This window comes from Triticum urartu, chromosome 6, assembly GCF_003073215.2.
Source record: "Triticum urartu cultivar G1812 chromosome 6, Tu2.1, whole genome shotgun sequence".
In the NCBI taxonomy this organism is placed as follows: Eukaryota; Viridiplantae; Streptophyta; class Magnoliopsida; order Poales; family Poaceae; genus Triticum; species Triticum urartu.
This window is the reverse complement of record NC_053027.1, coordinates 558,610,223-558,618,621: the sequence shown is the minus strand read 5'-3', so window position 1 is coordinate 558,618,621 and position 8,399 is coordinate 558,610,223. Positions and strand designations below refer to the sequence as shown.

The 8,399-nt window shown below is 40.0% G+C and overlaps 1 long non-coding RNA gene across 1 annotated transcript; it reads right to left on the bottom strand.

The window, feature by feature from the left end:
• Positions 1–4,498: 4,498 nt before the first annotated feature.
• On the bottom strand, positions 4,499–6,909 carry LOC125512986. The gene is made up of 5 exons (XR_007285628.1): positions 6,567–6,909; positions 6,347–6,491; positions 6,190–6,236; positions 5,512–5,576; positions 4,499–4,790 (listed from the first exon to the last, which is right to left on the bottom strand). It is a non-coding gene; the product is annotated as an uncharacterized LOC125512986 (long non-coding RNA).
• Between the last annotated feature and the right edge of the window lie 1,490 nt (positions 6,910–8,399).

Below are 8,399 nucleotides of genomic sequence, written 5' to 3'. Positions count from 1 at the left end.
AAGAAGACATGATGATGGAGATCATGGTGTCATGCCGGTGACAAGATGATCATGGAGCCCCAAGATGGAGACCAAAGGAGCTATATGATATTGGCCATATCATGTCACTATTATTTGATTGCATGTGATGTTTATCATGTTTATGCATCTTGTTTGCTTAGAACAACGGTAGTAAATAAGATGATCCCTCATTAAAATTTCAAGAAAGTGTTCCCCCTAACTGTGCACCGTTGCGACAGTTCGTTCGTTTCTAAGCACCACGTGATGACCGGGTGTGATAGATTCCAACGTTCACATACAACGGGTGTAAGACAGATTTACACATGCAAAACACTTAGATTGACTTGACGAGCCTAGCATGTACAGACATGGCCTCGGAACACAGAAGACCGAAAGGTCGAGCATGAGTCGTATGGTAGATACGATCAACATGAAGATGTTCACCGATGTTGACTAGTCCGTCTCACGTGATGATCGGACACGGCCTAGTTGACTCGGATCATGTAATCACTTAGATGACTAGAGGGATGTCTATCTGAGTGGGAGTTCATAAGATGAACTTAATTATCCTGAACATAGTCAAAAGGTCTTCGCAAATTATGTCGTAGCTCACGCTATAGTTCTACTGTTTAGATATGTTCCTAGAGAAAATTTAGTTGAAAGTTGATAGTAGCAATTATGCGGACTAGGTCCGTAAACTGAGGATTGTCCTCATTGCTTCATAGAAGGCTTATGTTCTTAATGCACCGCTCAGTGTGCTGAACCTCGAACGTCGTCTGTGGATGTTGCGAACATCTGACATACACATTTTGATAACTACGTGATAGTTCAGTTAAACGGTTTAGAGTTAAGGCACCGAAGACGTTTTGAAACGTCGCGAAACATATGGGATGTTTTGGGGGCTGAAATTGGGATTTCAGGCTCGTGCCCACGTCAAGAGGTATAAGACCTCCGACGATTTTCTTAGCCTACAAACTAAGGGAGAAAAGCTCAATTGTTGAGCTTGTGCTCAGATTGTCTGAGTACAACAATCATTTGAATCGAGTGGGAGTTGATCTTCCAGATGAGATAGTGATGTTTCTCCGAAGTCATTACCACCAAGCTGCTAGAGCTTCGTGATGAACTATAACATATCGAGGACATATATGATGATCCTTGAGATATTCGCGATGTTTGACACCGCAAAAGTAGAAATCAAGAAGGAGCATCAATTGTTGATGGTTGATGAAACCACTAGTTTCAAGAAGGGCAAGGGCAAGAAGGGATACTTCATGAAACGGCAATTCAGCTGCTGCTCTAGTGAAGAAACCCAAGGTTGAACCCAAACCCGAGACTAAGTGCTTCTGTAATAAGGGGAACAGCCACTGGAGCAGAATTACCCTAGATACTTGGTAGATTAGAAGGCTGGCAAGGTCGATAGAAGTATATTGGATATACATTATGTTGATGTGTACTTTGCTAGTACTCCTAGTAGCACCAGGGTATTAGATACCGGTTCGGTTGCTAAGTGTTAGTAACTCGAAATAAAAGCTACGGAATAAATGGAGACTAGCTAAAGGTTAGCTGACGATATGTGTTGGAAGTGTTTCCAATGTTGATATGATCAAGCATCACACGCTCCCTCTACCATCGAGATTGGTGTTAATTAACCTAAATAATTGTTATTTGGTGTTTGCGTTGAGCATAGACGTGATTGGATTATGTCTATCGCAATACGGTTATTCATTTAAGGAGAATAATGTTTACTCTGTTTATTTGAATAATACCTTCAATGGTCTTGCACCTAAAATGAATGGTTTATTGAATCTCGATCGTAGTGATACACATGTTCATGCCAAAAGATATAAGATATTAATGATAGTACCACATACTTGTGGCACTGCAACTTAAGTCATATCGGTATAAAACGCATGAAGAAGCTCCATGTTGATGGATCTTTGGGCTCACTCGTTTTTGAAAAGTTTGAGACATGCGAACCATGTCTATTGGTGTATATGCAGGAAGAAACTCCATGCAAATGGACCGTTTGGACTCTCTTGATTTTGAATCACTTGAGACATGCAAATCATACCACATGGGCAAGATGACTAAAAGCCTCGTTTTCAGTAAAATGGAACTAGAAAGCAACTTGTTGGAAGTAATACATTTTGACGTGTGCAGTCCAATGGGTGCTGAGGCGTGTAGTGGATATCGTTATGTTCTTACTTCACAGATGATTTGAGTAGATGTTGAGTATATTTACTTGATGAATCATGAGTCTGAATTATTGAAAGGTTCAAGTAATTTCAGGGTGAAGTTGAAAGATCGTCGTGACAAGAGGATAAAAGATCTATGATATGATCATAGAGATGAATATCTGAATTACGAGTTTGGCATAGAATTAAGACATTGTGGAAATTGTTTCACAACTAATACAGCCTGAAGCACCATAGTGTGATGGTGTGTCCGAACATCATAAATGCACCCCATTGGATATGGGGCATACCATGATGTCTCTTATCGAATTACCACTATCGTTCATGGGTTAGGCATTAGAGACAACCACATTCACTTTAAATAGGGCACCACGTAATTCCGATGAGATGACACCGTATGAACTATGGTTTAGAGAAACCTAAGCTGTCATTTCTTAAAAGTTTGGGGCTGCGATGCTTATGTGAAAAAGTTTCAGGCTGATAAGCTCGAACCCAAAGCGGATAAATGCATCTTCATAGGACACCAAAAACAGTTGGGTATACCTCCTGTCTCAGATCCGAAAGCAATAAGGGATTGTTTCTAGAATCGGGTCCTTTCTCGAGGAAAGTTTTCTCTCGAAAGAATTGAGTGGGAGAATGGTGGAGGCTTGATGAGGTTATTGAACCGTCTCTTCAACTAGTGTGTGGCAGGGCACAGGGAGTTGTTCCTGTGGCGCCTACACCAATTGAAGTGGAAGCTTATGATAGTGATCATGAAACTTCAGATCAAGTCACTCCCAAACCTCGTGGGATGACAAGGATGCGTACTACTTCAGAGTGGTACGTAATCCTGTCTTGGAAGTCATGTTGCTAGACAACAATGAACCTACGAGCCATGGAGAAGCGATGGTGGGCCTGGATTCCGATAAATGGCTCGAGGCCATAAAAATCCGAGAGAGGATCCGTGTATGAAAACAAAGTGTAGACTTTGGTAGAACGGCTCGATGGTCGTAAGGCTGTTGAGTACAGATGGATTTTAAAAGGAAGACGGACAATGATGGTAAGTATCACCATTAAGAAAGCTCGACTTGTCATTAAGATGTTTTCCGACAAGTTCAAGGAGTTGACTACGATGAGACTTTCTCACTCGTAGCGATGCTAAGAGTCTGTTGGAATTATATTAGCAATTACTGCATCATTTATGAAATCTTGCAGATAGGATGTCAAAACATTGTTTCCTCGACGATTTTTTGGGAAAGGTTGTATGTGATACAACCGGAAGGTTTTGTCAATCCTGAAATATGCTAATAAGTATGCAAAGCTCCAGCAATCCTTCTAAGGACTGGAGTAAGCATCTCGGAGTTGGAATGTATGCTTTGATGAGATGATCAAAGATTTTGGTGTATACAAAGTTTATGAGAAACTTGTATTTCCAAAGAAGTGAGTGGGAGCACTATAGAATTTCTGATGAATATATGTTGTTGACATATTGTTGATCAGAAATGACGTAGAATTTCTGGAAAGCATATAGGGTTATTTGGAAAGTGTTTTTCAATGGAAAGCCTGAATTAAGCTACTTGAACATTGAGCATCAAGATCTATAAGGATAGATCAAAACGCTTAACGGTACTTTCAAATGAGCACATACCTTGACATGATCTTGAAGGTGTTCAAGATGGATCAGTCAAAGAAGGAGTTCTTGCCTGAAGTTGTAAGGTATGAAGTTAAGACTCACTACAAGTGATCAGGCCTACTGTGACGAGCCAAAATATGTCATCGAATTGCTAATAACGTCACAAATTACCTTTTGGTGACGTTTTATGGACGTCACAAGCATCGTCACAGAATCCCCGTCATAGATTACTCCTAGTGACGGCGCACGCAAAATAATGTCACCGAATATGGGACCTTCGGTGACGTTTTCTAGAACGTCAACAAGTTGCTATTTCTATGACGGACAATTAATGTCACGTGTTAGGAGCAAATATGCCATATTATACCATATTCAGTGACCGGGCATCAACACCTGCACATATATTCCCACTACTAACGCCACTACTTTCATTATTGATGAAGACGACATCATCAAATTTCAAATAATTCACAATGAATTATCGAATCCGCTATATTGCAAATGCATATCACAAAAAGTATTTAATTCACATCACATCACATTATACGAATAAGTTAAGAGCCAAATCGCATTATAAATTGGAATTAAAGACAAATCATAGTATTATTTATTCCATCTGTCAGCCAAATCATCTTCTAAATAGAAATGGCAATAAAAAATATCACAGACTCAAGTTTGACACGAGAATAGATAAGACGAAAAGTAATATTTAGATAACTAAAAGACCACATATGTTGTCCTGATGATTGCAATATATGATTAAACAACTATCTTTCTTTCACAAAATGATGGCCTTCATGCACCATCAGGTTGGACTGATTTGCTTGCTTGGTTGCTTGAGCCCTTAAAAGAAATCCAATCAAGTTATCCATCTCATGTTGCTTCTTTTGCCGGGCTTCATTCTTCTCTTGTTGGCTCTTCTTTGCATCTCTTCAAATTCTCTATCTTGTGCTTCAAGTCTCGCGGCTAAATCCTCATGGTGCCTATAAATTGACGAAACATAACAGCGTGTTGCACCTTAATGAGATAAAAACATATAGATAACAAGGTATAAGAGTACCAGTAAGAAACTTACAATCTATCGAATTATGAATTAAGTGCATTAACTAGATTTGTGGGTATGCGGATGGGTCAATAAAACAGTAAGTTAGTTTAGCAGAACAAAAAGACACAAACTTGTATAAAAAATTGTCAGTCAAAATATTTTACATGGATCACTGCTGCACTTTTAACTAGTGTACCACTTATAGTTTTAAGTAGCATCTGAATGACTAGTGAGGGCACTAGGGCAGAAGATGGTAATGCACTATAGTGATCTGCTGAAGAAATTTCATAATTAGTTGCATAAGTATAGTTGTTTGACGCTTTGGTTACTACAGAAGTTTAGATCAGCACATCACAAAAAAAAGATCAGTAATGTACTACAAAATCACAGAGCAAAACACAAAAATATTTCTTTAGTAAGGAGTGACATCCATTCATCCATTCAACATATTGAACAATCTCAGAACGATGCAATATCCAAAGGTCATCACCCTACCATAGTAGGCCACCTTATTCTTATTAACTGTGTGTTTTCTCATCTCTGAATTGATTCAAACATGCTATGAATTTGGTAGTTCATCACCGTATGTACAACTAAGTGCCATAAGCAACTAGTACTAGTACTGTAAACTACACTATTTGAATCGGTTGTGTGCTTACTCATCTTCTTCTGCAGCTACAGCTAATTGTGTACTCGCACTGCTGTTGTACGATGCTTCCTGAATCTAAATATAACAAATAAAAATATAAGTTACGGGCAAAGGAAGTACACGATGAGCTTAAATGTTAGGCATACACAACCAGTTAAAGAATTATCCAGTATTACATTGTAAGAAAATAGAAAGTGGAGAAGCAAGTAGTAAAAAGAACAAGCTTCAGACTGTACCAACATAGCAAGGCCGATAAGATTATCTTGATATTGCAAACCCAACCTGATACCTACAGTAAGCAGTCGACTAATGCACCTACGTTTACGGAATAAAACAAAGAAGAGAAACAATATACTGACAAGTGTTCACATGGAGAAAAAATATTACAGAATAACATAATCCTTTTTTGTTTCGCCGAGCAGTATTAGCCCATGATAGGAGCCCTCAACATATCTTTACCTTGTTAACTTTTATCGCAGAATATTAATTTATTGTCCATAACTACTAATAAAAGGCAATTTCTAGTGAAGTTTCATTGTTAAATGTTAATACTCTGAACGTAGAGTCTAGTTACATATTAAATGTTCTGGAGACTGCATGAACTTGCAGCTTAAAGGGGAAACGTGAGTTGAAATTATTCATTGTAGAAATTTAGAGACAGGGAGGAACATATACGCCTAAACCATACCTTTGAGAAGAGCAAAGGGCATTGATCTTACTCCTTATCTAGATGAACTGCCACTAGGAAAAGGAGATCTTAAATAGGTGGTTAGAAGAATCAAATTACAGATCACAAATCTTACATCCGGAAATTATGGAAGAAATAAGGAAGCAGCGAAATATACCCTCGAATAGTTGGAAGGGGACCAGATCTAATGGTATTGCAGCGGGGTTCCTTGCAGAGTTTCTCACCTATCCCCTAGCCTCACTGCATCATCGTGTTGAATCTCCCTAACCTGTTGTCTCCAGACGCTGGCATCTTGTTGGTCGCTGGACGAAACCAAACTTCTAAATCAGCATCTAATCTCAAGTAGTGGGTGATGGAGGGGTGGTGAGGCAACGTACAGATCTTGGTAAGGCACGAGGTGAGAAAGGAAGCTGGGGAAGGCGCTGGAGTGGGCGATGGTGACGATGAGGCGAGCGGCTATGATGTTGCCTGCAGAGGCTGGCGACTTCGATGACGCGGGTTGGCGGATCCGATCTTGGCCGGCGAGGCGTGGCGACCGGTCCTTGTGGAGAGCAAGCGCAGCGGCCGGGGCTTGATGGGAGGGCGGGTGAGCAGCCGTCATTGGAGAAGGATTACGCGGCTGGTGCCGCAGGGTGCGCCGGCGGCGTGATCCTCAAATCTCGCCGCTGGATGCAGTCGTGGGGGAGAGGAGTGGAGATGGGGATAGAAATTGGAGGGAGATGGGGATAGAATGTGCGCAGCTGAAAAAACAAGGGCGGATAATTAATTGGATGCGGCAAAAATTTAGAAAAGTGGAGCGAAAAGTGTTTTTTAGTGGAAAGGGAATGATTTATTTTCGAGTTAAATATAGTACTCCCTCTGTCCGAAAATACTTGTCATCAAAATGGATAAAAGGGATGTATTTAGAACTAAAATACATCTAGATACATCACCTTTTATTCATTTTGATGACAAGTATTTCTGGACGGAGGAAGTAGTATGTAAATGCAATGGCAAATGATTTAAACAGTGGTGTAACTCGTACAAAAACATTATGATGTGGTTTGTTCCATGTAATTTTTTTGAAAGAACTCTACCTAAATATATGTGGAAAGTTGTACATAGCGGCCTTATAATTCTGAAAAAAAGTACTTCAAAGTGGTGACAGGGACTTATTGTTTACATATAGTAATGTCAGAAGAGTGTACTCAAAGATGTGAAGTTATAGAGACATGTGTATGACACGGATATAGGCCAATGCTAAAATATATGAGATAAATGGCCTGAAATTCATCAAATTTGAAAATTTGAGATAAAACGAAACAACTGATGTGCCATATGCATCATCTCACGAACATCCATACCAAAAATTTCCATCCACTCTTATTTCCATTTTCTTGAGATAGAATGAAACAACTATAGCGCCATGGGCACCAGTTCACGAAAATACCAAATAACTTTCTTCCCGACCACTGTTCACTTCCATTAGACAGAACAAAATAAGTTACGTGTTCATTAACATGTGAAGAAACCGGGGCGAGTCCCATTACAGACACCATCGCATGGGTCCTACCACTCAATTACTCGTGAAGCGGTTGTGGTAGGCCCCACTGCTAGACATTACATGGCGAAAGAAAGAACAGCACACATTCATATATATTCATGACTCTAGTAGATCCATCATGGAAATTACTGAACCGTCACAGAAATTGGTAACCAGGTGGGGCTCAATGGCCGCGTGATTCAGTGACATTAAACGTCACCGATTTGCTGTAATAAGTGACGCCACTCAAAATGTCACATATTAGGTATTTCTATGATGTTCTCAACCATCGTCATCCGGATTTTCGTCATAGTATCTCAATTTTCTTGTAGTGACTTAAAACTCGACCACGGCAGAATAGAGAGAAAGGACAAAGGTCGTCCCCTATGCTTAAGACATAGGCTCTACAGTATGCTATGCTGTGTACCGCGCCTGAAGTGTGCCTTGCCATGAGTCAGTCAAGGGGTACAAGAGTGATCCAAGAATGGATCACAGGACAGCGGTCAAAGTTATCCTTAGTAACTAGTGGACTAAGGAATTTTCTCGATTATGGAGGTGGTAAAAGAGTTCGTCGTAAAGGGTTACGCCGATGCAAACTTTGACACTAATCCAGATTATTCTGAGTAGTAAACTGGATTCGTATAGTAGAACAGTTATTTGGAATAGCTCCAAATAGAGCGTGGTAGCT